The sequence below is a fragment of the Bactrocera dorsalis genome, chromosome 1, assembly GCF_023373825.1.
Source record: "Bactrocera dorsalis isolate Fly_Bdor chromosome 1, ASM2337382v1, whole genome shotgun sequence".
Taxonomy (NCBI): domain Eukaryota; kingdom Metazoa; phylum Arthropoda; class Insecta; order Diptera; family Tephritidae; genus Bactrocera; species Bactrocera dorsalis.
In genome coordinates, this window is record NC_064303.1 from 52,447,412 (window position 1) to 52,465,100 (window position 17,689).

The following is a 17,689-nucleotide window of genomic DNA, read 5'->3' on the forward strand; positions in this document are numbered from 1 at the left end:
AAACTAGAATCCACTGTTTCAAATTGATTTATTTATTTGGTAGGTGCAAAACTGGAACAACGTAGTTGTATCATACCTTTTATTTTATCGAGGCCTTGCCACATAATTTTCTGTATTTTTTTAGTCAAAGGTTATTCTACCTACCTAAAGGTAGGATGTTAAATAAAACATTAAAACAAATAATCCATGTATACAATTCAGTTAATCAAAGTTCGTGTATGTTATTATTGTTTCAATTTTGCTCTTCAGTGTATATATAACAAAATATTTATCATTTACATATATATATGCTATTGTGATCAAATTGAAAGGTGAATTTTTTCCATTTTATCTCCTTCAAAGTAATCCCCTCCCGCTGCAATACACTTATGCCAAAGTATTTTCCAATCATCATAGCACTTCGTCTGGATTGCATCCAATACAGTCTGCATTAATGTTTTTAATTGACTCAAAACGGTTTCTCCGGAGCTTTGGGCGGTCGGAAGGAATTCGGAGTGCACTACCGCTTGATAATCGTAGAGAACTATCAGCATAACCTTGAATTTCGGCATACCTTTGCCACAATATTCGGTCGATCGGAAAGCACTGTTTTGCAGAGGTTAACTCGGCGGTGTTTTTCGAAAAACCTGAGTGATTTGGAAACAATCGTGGCCGTCCTGAACGTGGTTCGTCGTCAACACGTTCACACACCTTCTTGGAATAATTTGTACCAATAAAAACACTTGATCACCACCAAAAATTATCAGCGAAGAGTTTTTCCAACATTCTGAACATTTCGGCACCAGAAATTTGATGCCGCACACGAAATGAAATTTCTTCCCAAATACAAGATGCGTTCCAAAGTAAACAGGACTTAAAAAAAAACAAGTGATTTTTTCGGCAAAATCAATATATTTTATTCAAAAAATAGTCTCCTTCTGCTTTAATACAACTTTTTGTACGCTTCAAAAGCATGTCGAACGAGTGTTTCAGCTCGTTGGACGGTATGGCCGCCAGTATACCGGTGCAAGCCGGATGTTGGATATTGAGCAACTTTCGGTCGTCAGTCAATTTGTGCGGAACAAACCATCCACACACCTTTCATAAGCCCAAATGTTCGGTCAACTTGCGATAAATCGATGTTTTGGAGATGCTCAATTCCATTTCCATGAATTTCAACGTACAGAATCAAATTTTGAACACAGAAAAAATGTAGAAGCATTTGAGCATTTCAAAAATTATCAACAATATTCCAATTATAGCAAGTTTTAATATTACGAAAATGATCACGAAATAAATTTTCATACAATTCTCTCAAAAGGACACTTCCCTTAATTGAGATTACAATTAAGCCTGATAAATTAATTGCTTTAGTTTTTCCTTTAATTAAAAATCAAATATTTATCATGAAATCTTAATCTATTTGCCAATAAAGTTGAACGAAAATGCCACTATGGCATGAAAATTAGCTGATTTTAGAGATAAACAATTCGATGCAATAATAGGCCAAAAGCCAATTGGATATTCTATGCGAAGCCAGAGCCTTCTCCACTTCCAACGAAGTGAAGGTATTCCTCTTCCTCTGCTTCCCCCGGCGGATACCGCGTCGAATACTTTCAGAGGTGGAGAGTTTTCGTTCATTCGGACAAGTCAAGTCAATGTCATCGTATATCTCATATAGCTCATCGTTCCATCGAATGCGATATTCGCTTTTTTCAAATTTTTGAAGCACCCTAGTATATATATTTGGCAATGAAAGCATGAGGGGAGCATACCTGGACCATAATTATATGATTGTTCTAACATATTTAACTGATATAAGACGTCTGCTTCGGAAATAGTAGGTGTATTAATGACAAATCGGGCATAACTTGCGCTGAAGCGGAACATTTTTTCGGAGATTTTGGAGAGTACTTGGACCTAAAGAATTCAGCGAATATATTAGAAATGGTGTGATTGTCACTAGACATACTAGACATATATAGGGTAAGCCATATAAAATTTTAAATTTCGAGGATAGGGCGTAAAAGATTGAGTGTAGCGTTTGCTGTATGGCACGTAGCGCCGTCCTGCTGGAACCAAATGTTGTCCAAGTGTTCCTCTTCAAATTGCTTGAAAAAAAATTGGGTTAACATTGCGTGATATCGCTCATCATTGATGGTTGCGGTTCCTTCTTCATTTTCGAAGAAAAATGGCCCCATGATTCCACCAGACCAAAATCCGCACCATACAGTGATTCGTGCTGGGTGCATTGTCTTCTCGACAATTACGTGCGGGTTTTCTGTGCCCCAAATGCGACAATTCTGCTTGTTATCGTTACTATCGACGTGGAAATGAGCCTCGTCCGAAAAGACGATTTTTCGGTAAAAGTGACCATCATCGGTCAAACGATATTCTGCCCAATCTGCGAACTGTAGAATAGTGAATAGCGACCCATTTCGTAAATTTTAGACTTTTTACTGAATATCTGTCACTTTCCGAATGGTATTTGACGTTTCCAATGTCGAAATATAGATAATTCAAATTTAAAACGTTAGATGGCCCACCCTATATTTCATAGCGGACGGAAAATTAAAAATTCTGCGTTTGGAGTTGACGAAACCATAGAACAATTTTGGATTAAGTATAATATTATTTTTTACTTTATTTATATAATTATTATAACATATTTTGTTAAGTTCAGTAAAATGTCGACTCAATTTATAATATTTGGAATAGTCAGCAACTAAACCAGTTTTTTTTTTAAGTTTAAAAGCACGAGATTTTATATTTTTTAATTTACATAATTCTTTCGAAAACCGTAAATTAGAACTCTTAGAACTCATTTTTTGAGTAACAATACATTTCGGAACATTTTTTTCAAATAAGTTTAAATAGTTTCATTAAAGTGGGAAGCACTAAATTCAATATTGCCACTGTAATCTGGCCAAGTTTCTTTAGAAAGTCCGTAATTAATCTTCTTAATATTAGCTTTCGTAAAGTTGAACCGAAAACAAAGGTCTTGTGTATTATTATGATCAAACTTACCAAACTCGTTTGAAATTAAAGTAATTTGGTTAAGCCCCAATTCCGACATAAGAACTCGTTAAAACATAAGCGAGTGCTAATAGGAATGGTGTAATCATCAATAGATTTCCATGATACGCACGGTAAATTGAAATCTCCCAAAACAATCATGGAATCAGTATTATTAGCCATTGAAAAAACATTATTCGTTAATAGAGCATGCTTCATACATATATACAGATATGTGGGCACACACAGAGACGGGATGTATCACATCTGGCAGCACTGTTTGTCAGCCATTCTATTATCTCATTTTCTGTCAGGTATTCTCCTATTTCATTTTCCGTATATTCGTGGAAATTCACAGTAATGTAATTCACAGTTTCAACTGCATTCCTTAATTCTTAAGTTACAGTTTAAGAAACGGTCACTCTTTGTACAGACGCCAACAGGGCTACACGTTTATTCTGATTTATCCAATAAATTTAGCTTGGTGGCTAATATCTCCACCATAATTGGTGAAACCCTCACCATAATTGGAGACTAATAAGTGCAAGCGTGACATTAATTGCAAATTCACGCTCGTCGTGACTTCTCACTCGTCAGTGTCCGAAATTGTGTGCAACCCGGTGACCACGTGCTTTGAATCGATCCAGTGACATGCCACTGGAGCATACACCAAACAAAACAGTGAGCTGTAACTCGCCAAGCACGTGCACCAATATTCCAAGCGTCCTAACACCACTTTCTTCGAACATGACCACAAATGACCCAGCTCTGGCCATCGGCCACGCCACCGATGAAACTCAGAACACCGCATCAGTCGTAGCTGTGTCCAGCTGCAAGCTTCCGCATCCAGCCTCGTTTGTGGTTTGTCCAGGTCGAAGCAGCGCTACAGGTGGCCCGTATCACAAATGACGCATCACGCTACAATCACATCGTCAGTGCCTTGGACACTGATTCAATGTTGCAGCTAGCGGATTTCCTGCAGAATCCACCAGAGACCGACAAGTACGCGAAACTGAAGGACGAGATATTGAAGCGGTTTTCAGAATCCAGCGACCGCCAGCTTCACCGAGCGCTCACAGAGGTTCAACTCGATGACAAAAAATCTAGCCAGCTCCTGCGCCAGCTCAGAATTCTCATGGGCGACAGGGCCTCAGAGGACTTACTGCGTATAAAGTGGTTGGCATTGTTACCACCATCTATCAGCCGGTGCCTCAAACTACTGCGAGATGCCCCTGTAGATGAGCTTGCTGAAGTTGCAGACGAGCTAATGGAAAACCAAGCTGGCCATTCCGTCATGGCTACACATCACCAGCCTGCCCAGGCAGCACACGGGGGCGACAAGTTCGAGAATTCACTGCTCACCAGCATGGCAAAGGACGTGTCCGGCCTTAAACTTGCCATAGCCGACCTGGTGACCTGTATCAAGGAACAAGGGATTACTCGAGACCGACCCCAAGCAGCATCTGGCCGTCTCCAGCAGTCATCATCGAAGGAAGAGCCAGCCTCAGACAGGAAGAAGTTTTGCTACTATCACCGTCTCTATGGGTCCAGAGCCAAAAAGTGCGAGCGTCCTTGCACCTTCAACCCATCGACGGAAAACTAACCTCGCTGTCGACCATCCAGGCGGCCGGCGACAGCATAGAGACTAACACACCACCAACCAGAGAGCATCGCCTTCACGTTCATGATCGCACAACAAACATGCGATTTCTTGTCGATTCTGGATCAGTGATCTCTCTCATGCCCAAGTCCGCCATCACTCACACGCTCAACGAAGATGATCTGACTCTCTTCGCAGCCAACGGGACCGTTATCCGAACCTACGGTCGAAAAATCATCACCCTTGATCTCAACCTTCGCCGTACATTTAATTGGTCTTTTATAATTGCAGATGTTAAGTCAGCCATTCTCGGTGCAGACTTCCTGGTCCACTTTGCATTGCTTCTAGATCTCAAAGGACGATGTCTCATCGACACAACCTCGTCATGCACAACTCAGGGCACACTATCTGAGGCCACGGTACACAGCATTTCAACAATCGACCGCTCAATCTGTCCTGGTGCACATGACGTCCAATACCTGCAATTACTCAACCAATTCATCGACATAACTCATCCCAGCACCAATCCTGTCACAGCCACTGACAATCAAGTCGCTCATCACATTGAGACAACTGGGCCACCAGTATTTGAGCGCCCACGACGTCTCACCGGCGAGAAGCTACAAATAGCCAAAGATGACTTTGACCTCCTGCTACATCATGGCGTGATCCGTCCACCGAGCAGCCCATGGGCCAGCCCTATCCACATGGTGCCAAAGAAAACTGGTGGATGGCGCACCACAGGTGACTATCGAAAATTAAACGCCAACACAGTTCCAGATCGATATCCAGTCCCTCATGGGGATGACATTCTCCAGCGTCTCCACGGATCCACCGTTTTCTCCACCATCGACTTAGTCAGGGCTTACCATCAAATACCCATGGCCAAGTCAGACATTGCCAAAACAGCTGTAACCACTCCTTTTGGACTTTTCGAATTTCTGGGTATGCCACCCGGACTACGCAACGCCACGCAGACCTTCCAAAGGCATATGGACAACATCCTCAGAGATTTGGACTTCGTGGGCTGCTTCATAGACGATCTAATTGTCTATTCTCAGTCCCACGAACAGCACCTACAACATCTCACCACCATCTTTGAAGTCCTGCGCGCACATCATCTCACCATCAATCCAAAGAAGTGCCAGTTTGGCAAGTCTGAAGTCTACCTGGGGTACACCATCAACAAAGACGGCTACACTCCACCCGCCGAACGCACGCAAGCAATCGCCGATTACACCAAGCCAGAAACCGTCAGCGATCTACGTCGTTTCCTGGGGATCGTCAACTACTATCGGCGAGCGATTCCTCAAGCGGCCCAGACACAATCACCACTGACGGACTTTCTCAAACATGCCAAGAAGAAGGACAACACTAAAACCCAGTGGACACCTTCTGCAGATCAAGCCTGGCAAGACTGCAAGAATAGTGTCATCCAAGCCACGCGCCTGGCTTTCCTCGCACCAAACGCCATCCTCTCATTGAGATCCGACGCCTCGGATACAGCCATTGGGGCCGTTCTTGAACAGCGACACCAGGACTCATGGCAACCACTGGCCTTTTTCTCCCGCAAGCTCAGTCCAGCAGAGACCAGATACTCTACGTACGACCGTGAACTTCTAGCCATCTTTGCTGCCATCAAATTTTTCAAGCACATTCTCGAGGGAAGAAACTTCAGCATCTTCACCGACCACAAGCCGATCATCTACGCATTTTCTCAACGTGCTGACAAAGCATCACCTCGCCAACTACGTCAATTGGACTACATATCACAGTTCTCAACTCAGATTCTCCATACCAAGGGCACAGAAAACGTCGTAGCTGATGCGCTTTCGAGGATTAATGCCATAACCATGCCAACCAAACTTGATGCTGAGACCATTGCACTGGCACAACTCCAAGACGACCAGCTTAATGATGTCCAATCCAGCACATCTCTCAAGCTGCACCTGCTGAACATCGAAGGTCACGTTATACTATGCGATGTGACCAATAACACTGTGCGACCTTATCTTCCACAGCCACTCAGACGCCAAGCCTTTGACATCATCCATGGTCTTTCTCATCCTAGTGGCAGGGCCACAGTCAAGGAACTCACCGGAAGATTCGTCTGGCCAAGTATTAGAAAAGACGCACTCCTCTGGTCCAGACACTGCATACCATGTCAACGTTCCAAGGTTCATCGTCACAATCGCACCACACCAAACCACATTGACGTACCAGACAATCGTTTCGAGCACGTCCACCTGGATCTCATAGAGCTGCCCAGAGTCAAGGACCTTCGCATCAGAACGACATCGTATCATCCTCAATCGAATGGTCTGGTGGAACGATGGCACCGCACACTCAAGGCGGCTCTCATGTGCAACAATGAGGCACCTTGGCCGGACATGCTACCGTCAGTTCTACTAGGACTCCGAACCGCATACAAACCAGATCTGAGAGCATCTCCTGCTGAAATGCTTTTCGGGACTACACTGCGTATACCCGGTGACTTCTTTGCCACAGCAGGCACACCAGGTGATCCACAAACATTCGTGGGGAAGTACAGGCAAATCATCCAAGCAATCAGGCCAACACCAACAGCTCATCACACCAAACACAAGCTGTTCCTACTCAAAAACCTTGACACGTGCACCCACGTCTTCAAGAGAGTAGACTCCATCAAGAAGCCTCTGGAACAACCATACACTGGCCCCCATGAAGTCATCCAGCGTGTAAACGACAAAAACTACATCATTAGGATCAATGGGGCAGACAAAACAGTGTCAATCGACATGCTGAAGCCAGCATACATTGAGTTAACAGACACGCACCAAGCACCTAGATGCTAGTCCATCTAGTAAAGGAACTCAACCTTTAAAAGTCCAGCGGGACTTTATTTGGAGGGGAGTACTGTGGGCACACACACAGACGGGATGTATCACATCTGGCCGCACTGTTTGTCAGCCATTCTATTATCTCATTTTCTGTCAGTTATTCTCCTATTTCAATTTCCGTATATTCGTGGAAATTCACAGTTTCAACTGCATTCCTTAATTCTTAAGTTACAGTTTAAGAAACGGTCACTCTTTGTACAGACGCCAACAGGGCTACACGTTTATTCTGATTTATCCAATAAATTTAGCGTGGTGGCTAATATTTCCACCATAGATATGTCCGAGTGAGGCATTTTAGTGATAACTACAGGGGACTTATCACGTTTGTGTTCGAATTCGCGCACAAAGACCCCAGATGGCCATAATGAGTTGTCAAGTATCAATTGCAAATTGTCAGCGGTTACGTCGATCTTAAACGACGAAATATCCCTGTTGTATTTGAAATTAAATTTACGGATGTCTGTATCGTTTTTATTTTCGACGAGATATAACTTCGATCGATCGGTATCCGCAGCAAGTCTTGAGATAAAAATTGCCTTTTTCCGCGGTTTTACAGCTAAGTTTTTTTTTAGCTGACTTGGAGGTATTTGGAAGCGGATCTTGAGAAGTATTCCATGTTCAGTAACAGTTTTCCCTGTGTCCTGAGCAGACAGAACCTTCTCTCCTTGAGGGATGAAAGATTGATGAGGTCGATAGTGGGTGGGGGCATTCTTTTTATGGAAGATACAGTGGTATCGCAAGCCCTTACTATCAAGAATAGAATCCAATATTCTACCAGTCAGTCCAGCACATTTAAGGTGGGCAAGCCCGTCACTAAGCCAGCAAGAAACAAAGCGTTCCGACTCACACAGAGCAGTTCGGAAAATTGCAAGTCATAATGAACAAAAACAATATTAAACAAAAATATAAAAATGTTAAATAATAAAAGTAAGAAGAGCAATGACAAAAATATTTATAACAAATGAATGCAATAAAAATAGTTGGTTATCAAAGATAACAACCAATGTAGCGAGCAGTTTGAGATGCACTGTAAGACACGAAAAGTAAGAAACTCGCGAACAGCTGTGGACAAATATGGAATCGAACAAAAACAAGAAAGAAATTTGAGTAAGCAATATAAATTAACACTAACAAAAGCACTATTTAAAATCTAGCACAAAAACAAATTGAAAATGACTCGGCAGAATAAATTAAAATTAGCCATCACACAATTAATGTAAATTTCAATTGCCTCAATAGAACAATATAACAGTGATACTTATCTTAATTACTTAATTCAGATAATTTCACCACAAAGTTTTAAATATTATATAAAGTATGGAAGCATTAGTTATTTTTGTTTTAAGTTTTTCCACAGCTGTTATGAAATTGGGATCATTAGGTTTGACTGTAGCATCCTCTTTTAAAAACTTTATTGTTGAGTAGTCGGAATAAACTTTCTGTAATATTCCGTAACACTACGGAAATATTAATATGCTTCACATTTTGCTTTAAAATGCAATCAACTTTTGACGAATTGGGTTTCACTCTTTTTTGGGTGAGTACAGGATTTGTCTGGAAAGGAATTGGACTGAGTCGATTTAAAAAAAATTATTCAATCAACCGTTACAATTCTTGAAAAACTTTCAAAATAGGAGGACTTGGTGAAAACTCTTTGCACAATCTATCGTGGTGAGAAATATTGAGGTCGACCTAATTTGTCTAATATTCTTTCAATATTAGGAATAGGAAATTTATCTTCTATTTTTATTTGATTTAACTCTCGGTAATATATTACTATTCTTCACTTTTCCATCCCTGAACTATCGTTTTTTTGGCACTATCGATAAAGGTGACATATTTTCCTAATTTTTCCTGTCCATAAATTTCCTTCTCATGTACAGGGGGTTATCTGTATATTTTACAGTAAACCGATTTTTCAGACACGGTTTTAATTTCGTGCTCTCCACAATTGGTATTTCTTAATATTTCACCCTCCATAAATTTTAAATCTTGAAAAGTGCAGCTGACCTCTCGATATTTAGGTCACTCAACTGGTTATCAGTCATCTAAAAGCGGTCTCTCATCCGAGGCTGTCTATTAGTTTCCATTGCCATGAAATGTTAGTGATTGACAAACAAAAAATCCTCCCTCAACTCAGGCGCTGTAGCTTAACTCTAATTAACTCGCTATTTTTTTTTTTAGGTTTCCATACATTTTACATAAGAATTTTCGTTTTTTCATTCAAACTAAAATTTCACCAACTAATTTTTGTTTCTCAGAAACAGCCATCACATATTCATAAAGTTGGCTTTTCAAACTTTAAATATTCCTGCGACAAAATTATTATTCTCAGAAACTTTTTTTATTTTTATTGAAAAAAATCCAAATTTCAAAACACTATATTTAATTGTCTAATTGAGATAATCAAACTTTTTCGCAGAAATTTTTTTAAATTTGAAAAGTGAACACTCTGAATATGTGATGATTATTTTTGAGAAACAAAAATTCGTTGGTGTGATAGAAATGACATGCTATTGAACCTTAAAAATTGTAAAACGATGTGATTTTCACGTAGAGCTGTAGACCCTACTTCATATGCAATACAAGACTTTAGGTTGGAGCAAGTATGCAGTTTTGTTGATCTGAGAGTACTTATGGACCCCAAACTCAATTTTAAGCTTCACGAATCTTCCACGGATTTTAAAGCTAAAGGTGCTCTTAGTTTTGTTAAATGTTGGTCTAAAGAATTTAGAGATCCGCTTACCACAAAAATTCTTTTTACATCTCTGGTGAGGCCTATATTAGAGTATGCTTCTGTGGTTAGGAACCCTAGTTACCAAGTCCATTCGGATAAGTTAGAGTCCGTTCAAAAAAAATTTTTACTTTTTGCCTTAAATAATTTGCATTGGGATTCCAGTTTAAATCTTCCCCCTTACACTAACCGTTTAAAATTTATAAATCTCCGGACACTCGCTAGTCATAGGGAGATGCTTGGCATAATATTTCTTGTAAAACTCATGAATGGTCAGTTGTAGCCCATCTCTCTTATCTGATATTAATATTAACGTTTCCGCTCGCTCTACGAGGCAGTTTAGACCCTTACTTTTAAAATTTTCTAGAACAAATTTTGAGTTAAATGAACCATTCCGCCGTATATGTCATGATTTCAATTCTCATTCCAGCACATTTGATCTAACAGACTCACTCTTTACCATTAAAAAAATTAGTTTATCTACTCTAATCTAATTATTAATTTTGGCTGTTAAAATTTTTGTTTCTCTAGCTGAGCAGCTTAAGATCGCAACGCTTAAAACTCTCTTGCCTTTTATGACTCGGCTAATTGTGCTCGTTCGCGGAATACGCCCCGCGCGTCGGTTGGGCGGGAAGAGGGTAATCGTTGGGTATTATTATTATTATATTTCCCTACACTAAAAGAATGCATACAAAAGTTTATAAATAATTTTGATATTTGTAGCAAATGTAAAAGTTTATAAATAATGGTTACATTTGTAGTAGATGAAAATACGATCGCAACCGTATTAAACAAATAGTACAATGCATGTGTATACAAATTCCAAATACAATCTAAATCTTTAAAGACCGTTTTTCGAAATTTGCAACTGCTTTTTATCTGGAAGATCGTAATAATCAAACAATAATTGAAAAATTACACCTTTCCAAATCGCAGATAAGAAATTTTTCGTAAAAGTATAAGTGAAAACGAGATCAAGAGCGTTAATATGAAAAAAAGTTCTCAAAACTGAAAACATAAATTTATATTTCGTTAAGCCAAAAAACCGCACAAGCAATAATGATATTGAGCGACTTCATAGTATATTAATTTTGTATATTGAAAGCAAGGAATTAAACATAAAATATAAAATGAGTAAGGCTATAGATTTTTTAAATAATAGCTATCATTCTGTTACAAGATATAAACCAATCGATGTTGAATATGGGAATTGTAATAAAAAAATATTTATGAAAATATTTTAAAATTAAATCAAATTATCTTATTAAAAGAATTAAAAGGAGAAAAATATTTATGGACAATAAGACATATGGATATATTAAAAACTATGAATCTTTACGGCATAAAAATAAACGTAAGTTTAGATTTAATAATTTACAAAATATACATAGTTCAAACATAAAAAGAAAATTGAAATTTGAAGGAAAACATCAAAATCTTGTTTAAATTTATTTAATATTAAAATTAAACTCAGGAGTTTTAAATTTAAGGGAAGGGAAGGTATTTCTTAAATTTTTTCATGACAAATTACGAGGTAAGTGGAGATTCAACCTTCAGTTGTAAATAGTGCGGTGGTTTAAGGATCTTTTTGCTCAACATAGAAGTCACTTTTAGATCAAAATGTCATGTTGTAATTAAAGAAAGATTTAGTTCAGATTTAATTTAATAAATAATCATTACTTATGGTTTTAATTTAGTTGCTAAGAAATAATCATTATTTATGACTTTTTTTTTACTCAAAACTAATAATTATTTATGGTTTATTATACGAGGGCTGTCCGATAAATAACCGACCTCAACGTGAAGCTAGCGGCACATCTGAAAAAAAAGTTTCTACTTCAAATTGTGCATATTATAATAGCTACTCGCCAAAATTTCAGAAATTTATCTTGCGCAATTATCTGTTGACAGTCGTTTTTGTGAGTCTATTTCGGTGATTTCCCCAAAATGGAAAAAATTGAATATCGAGCTGTAATTAAATTTTTATTTTTGAAAGGCAATACGCCTTCACAAATCAAAGATGAGTTGGACTCTGTGTATGGTGACTCTGCACCATCGTTTACCACCGTAAAATTTTGGGCAGCTGAATTTAAACGTAGTCGCAGGAGCTTGGAAGATGATGAACGTCCTGGGCGTCCAAAAACTGTAACCACTAACGATAACATCGCTAAAGTTCATCAATTGGTACTAGACGACCGCCGGATTAAAGTTAGGAAATAGCTGAGATTATGAAGATGTCAAAAGAAACTGTTTGTCACATATTAAACCAAGATTTGGGCATGAGAAAGCTGTCCGCGCGTTGGGTGCCGCGTTTGCTTACGCTAGACCAAAAACGTGCGCGCATGAACATTTCCAGTGCTCTGTTGGCTCAGTTTAGAGGCAATAAGACCGAGTTTTGGCGCCGATTGATAACTGTAGACGAAACTTGGATTCATCATTATACGCCCGAAACAAAAAGACAAAGACGCCAAGTACTATTTGGAAGGGTTGCAGAGATGGGAGCATCGCTGGGAGAAGTGTGTGGAGTTACAAGGAGACTATGTAGAAAAATAAAAAAAAAAAATTTGAAAAAGTCGCGTGCATCATGGTTAGGTCGGTTATTTATCGGACAGCCCTCGTAAAATTAATCATTACCGGTGAAAATAATTGTAAAATTCAATGCATAATCAATATTGAGTGATTTCTAAAAGAAAACTTATAACTACGGGTCCCTGTTTTAAACAAGCGTTGATTTCATCAGCGTACGTTGGACGTGGAATAACGGAAATTATGTCTGAAATCATCTGAAAGGAGTAACAGAGAGCTGTCAAATAATTTGTCGCTGTTTTTTCTTATATCATTCAATACCCTATACAATGCCTCGAACGAATGTTTTTTGCCATAGTGCATTCATGCCAAATGATAAATAATTCGTATATTTAATGACAGCTAAATGTTGTATCTCAGTAGTTGCACCTAGTGCATCAAAAACCAAAAGAACTGACAGCATAATGGGGTCGTAAATTGTTTTTTGTTCATCATTAATTTCGCAATTTTTCACTACTTAATGATGAACAAAAAACAATTTACGACCCCATTATGCTGCCAGTTCTTTTGGTTTTTGATGCACTAGGTGCAACTACTGAGATACAGCATTTAGCTGTCATTAATTAGTCCAATTCGACAATGTGATACTGTAGTTTACGATTGGTACCTTTTGGGGTATGGAATTTTATTTTATTCGAAATAAGTTAGTGACTTGTTATTTATCAATAATATTAAAAAATAAAAACAAAACATCTTCAGTTATAGACTAGAACATTTGAAAGTTAGCGAGCTTTACAAAATAAACTGCATGCGATGAAAAAATTATATTTTTAAACTTAATTTGATTTCATATATACTATAATTGAAATAAATGTTTTCACATATTTTTTTTAATTGAAAGACAAAGTTTAGTCGCGTTATTATTTTAAAAACAACAAAATGACAGCTTTATATAAGTAAAGAAAAGCTATTTTGTACTTTACTCACTCACTTAAACGTACTAAAATAAAAAACCATAATTATAATTAAATAATATACATTAATTTACTTGTGCTTACTTAAAACGTAAAAAAAAATCCCGAAAAAATTCTACGAAATTAGAGGAGTAAGTTGCGCGTGGCAGCTGATGTATCATATAAGCACACCAAATTTCTCCAGTCTTTCGTTAAAGTATGGCAACAGACACCGCGGCACGAGAATTTTATGAGATAAGTATATACGTAGAGCATAAGCTTTGTTATCCTTACATTTCTTAGTTTATTATTAAGATATTTCCCGCAATTTTAAATAGTTTGAGAAACTTTGGTAATAATCTGATATTCTACATTGTAATCTTTCGTAATCGAAAGAAAGTAGCCAAATTTCGCTGTTGCATCAACGTTAGCTAAAGAATTAACTGTAAGTAATAAATTCACACAGTAAATGCGTCTTGAAGTAGCCAGGGCGCGAATGAATAATATATTTGACTTGCAATCCATGGCAGAAACAAATTGTTTGCAGAATATTAGAAATATAACTTTATACGGTCATTTATTCGCAGCGAAGCAAAATATTTTTCGTGTCCAATCATGTTTCGAAAAGAATTGACATTAGAAGGGGGACAAATTATGGTACGTATGCATAAAGATGGAAATTAATATGCGATCGGAAAATATATCGGCAGGTAAAGCAACGGTACAAAAGGTAATACAATATTTCAAAAAGAGGAAAAGCCGCAATAAGAAGCTGATTGAGACAAATAAACTAATTATAAGGAGAACAATAGAGGAAAATCCATTCATAAGGGCTCTGAATATATCTACTGTATTGGAAACATCTTTAAAAACCATTGTTTCAAGGAATACAGTGGGCAGATCAATAAAAAGAAATATATTAAGCCATACAATGCTAGGAAAATTTCCTTTGTTAGGGAAGATAATAAACAGCTGGAGTTTGCTAAATCATACAATCTCAAAGGATTTGATATCTGGGACAATATTATTTACCCAACAAATCAAAATATAACATTTTTGGATATGATAAACGACTTATGATGTGGATTGCCTGGGAGAATTTATTTCCAGCAGGACAACGATCCCAAACGTACCGCACAATCACTACGTTATTAACAACTTCACAGAGCCCAGATCGCAATACCATCCAGCATTTATCGGATATTTCATAAAATGTCTTCGAAGTGGTAGGGTATCAAGATTTCTGCTGTACACTTCATATATAAAATTGATTTAAACCAGGGACCGTAACTCTTATGACTTTTATCGAAAAAATCAAAAAATAAGAGTTATTTTTGATTTTTATATATTTAGATCAAAAATAAAAATTATTTTTGATTTTTATATATTTAGATCAAAAATAAAAGTTATTTTTGATTTTTATTTTTTTAGATCAAAAATAAAAGTTATTTTTGATTTTTATTTTTTTAGATCAAAAAATAAGAATTATTTTTGATTTTTATATTTTTAAATCAATAATAAAAATCAATTCAAAATTTTTATTTATTTATTTTTTGCTGTTATTATAACCGTACACCTTAGTTTTACTTTAAAGCTTAACAGAAATTAAGAAACATATTATGCCACAAATTTTGAATTTATTTTTATTATTGATTTAAAAATAAAAAAATCAAAAATAATTCTTATTTTTTGATCTAAAAAAATAAAAATCAAAAATAACTTTTATTTTTGATCTAAAAAAATAAAAATCAAAAATAACTTTTATTTTTGATCTAAAAAAATAGAAATCAAAAATAACTTTTATTTTTGATCTAAATATATAAAAATCTAAATTTAAAAATCATACAATATTTCGCATATAGTTCACCTAAAAATCATGATGGTGTAAACAAAACTTTTCTACGATGTTCCTTTACGTATGATTTTTTTTATTAAAAATTGTAAAATAACTCTTATTTCCGGTCCCTGATTTAAACTGATCGAGTAGTTGCTGAGCTATGGGATTTCACCAAAAAGTGGGAGGTGCTACTGCCATCGACATACCGGTTCATGTGTTCACTTAGTTGTAGTTTATAATATTTATATAAATGTAATAAGAGACAGTGCCCAGTTCAAAAAAAATATTTATCAATGATGCCCTCTCTAATATGATCCTTTATGTGATATTTGGTAGCTTGGTTAAATCACTTCTCTGTGCTTAACCGTATTTTATGACAATGTGTACAAAGTTTCATAAAGCTGTTTGTGATTATGTAATATTTTAGTCGCTATTTGGATTTGATTTAAATCATTGCCATTTTATGTTTAAACTAACGTGCTCTGCTTTTACAAGCACATAAGATACTAGGGATGCACATTATAAGAAAATATCGTCCATATGATGCTTCGAATCTTGACATCGATGCTATGCGACGTAGCAAATAAAAACAAAATGATTTTAGATCAATAAAATATGAAACTAATTTTAACATGTTTGTTTACAGTATAAAATATTCAAACTTAATTTGAACTGAATAAATTTTTATTAAAACTTAAAAATCTATAAATTTTATAATTTAATATAAAATAAAGTATAACTTGCTTCATTAAATTTAAGTTAGTTTTACCCTTACAAATATTTTTTTCCTAGACTTTATAAAATATTATAATAGGGGTATTCTCTTGCTCTTGCAAAACCCGTTGCACGGTGCAAGAATTGCAGATTTACAACGGCACAACAACAAACACACGCAGAAAAATATTTGCAAGGGCTGTAAAATATGTCAGACCAAAACCCATGTATATTTGCGTGCAATGTCACGCAAAAATAAAATTGCAACCCTGTTGTAGTTGCCATTTTACATAAAGTCATATTTTGACGTTAAATTGTTGAGGAAGGTAAATTTTAATTAGATTTTATAATATCTATTTAAATTATAAACTTTTGTTACAGTTTTTTTGTTAAAAATGTATGCAGAAGGTGCGCCAATTCACAATAGCCATGCACAATAGTCATTTACAATAAATTGACTGAATCAGTCGCTTATATATCACTAGATTCTGCAATGGGTGCTCTCGTGCCCTTGTATATTTCGGTGTAGTATTTTTGCAATCTGCAATCTTGCAAGAGCAAGAGAATACCCCTAATATATTAATAATTGACGTTAAGCTACCTTTTGTAGATGATACTAAGCAATGATTAGATAGATGAATCGTTGCGGTTACTCGAAAGAATATACGGTGTTAATTGTATAACAAAAATATAAAAAATAATCATATTTCAATATTAAACTTTTGCAATTACGTTTTAAGTAAAAATCCTAAGTTGAAATGGGATGATCGGGATGTTCTCGATGTTAAGAATTAAGAATATGTATAGATTTGTCGCTGACTAATGGTTTTTGAGATATTTGCATTTAAAATTAATTTTATATCCCCTAACGCTAGACTAATTATGCATACAATAACAAAGGCTTGCATGCAAACAAAAAGTACATATTTTGCAAACGAATGAACGATAGCACCCCGGTTTTGGACCGACTAGGGTTATTTTTTTGAAGCGCCGTCAACCCAAAAAGAAGCCTTTCGTAAAAAATCTGGTTTACTTTTGCGAAGACCGCCAACGCTAAAACCAACAATGCAGAAAAGAATTCTACGCGAAAATTTGGTTTCTTTATTTTTTGGTTCCTTCCCATAATTTGTGGATAAAGTGAGGTGAATATTTGTTAGAATGCAAACCCCATTTTTGTGTGAAAAATTAAATATAAGTTGAATATTGAATTATAAGTTCTTTTGCACTATTTAATATAAAATAAGCGCAAATTGTTAATGGATATAAAAGTTAAAAAAAAAACGTACTTAAAATGATAGGTTGGAAAATATCTCCCTTCTGCCTCGTTGTCTTTTGAATTTCGCGGCTATGTACTTGTATGAAGTATTGCAGAGCCCGTATCTGGCAATACTATACATCTTTGAAAGGTTTCGACATAACCTACAGTTCTGAAATTGCGTTCAACAGTTATAG

At 36.4% G+C, this 17,689-nt stretch overlaps 1 protein-coding gene across 6 annotated transcripts in view; it reads right to left on the bottom strand.

The window, feature by feature from the left end:
• LOC105227259 (cullin-associated NEDD8-dissociated protein 1) overlaps positions 1-17,689 on the bottom strand; it is a 122,126-nt gene that overhangs the window by 42,464 nt on the left and 61,973 nt on the right. The window lies entirely within an intron of this gene.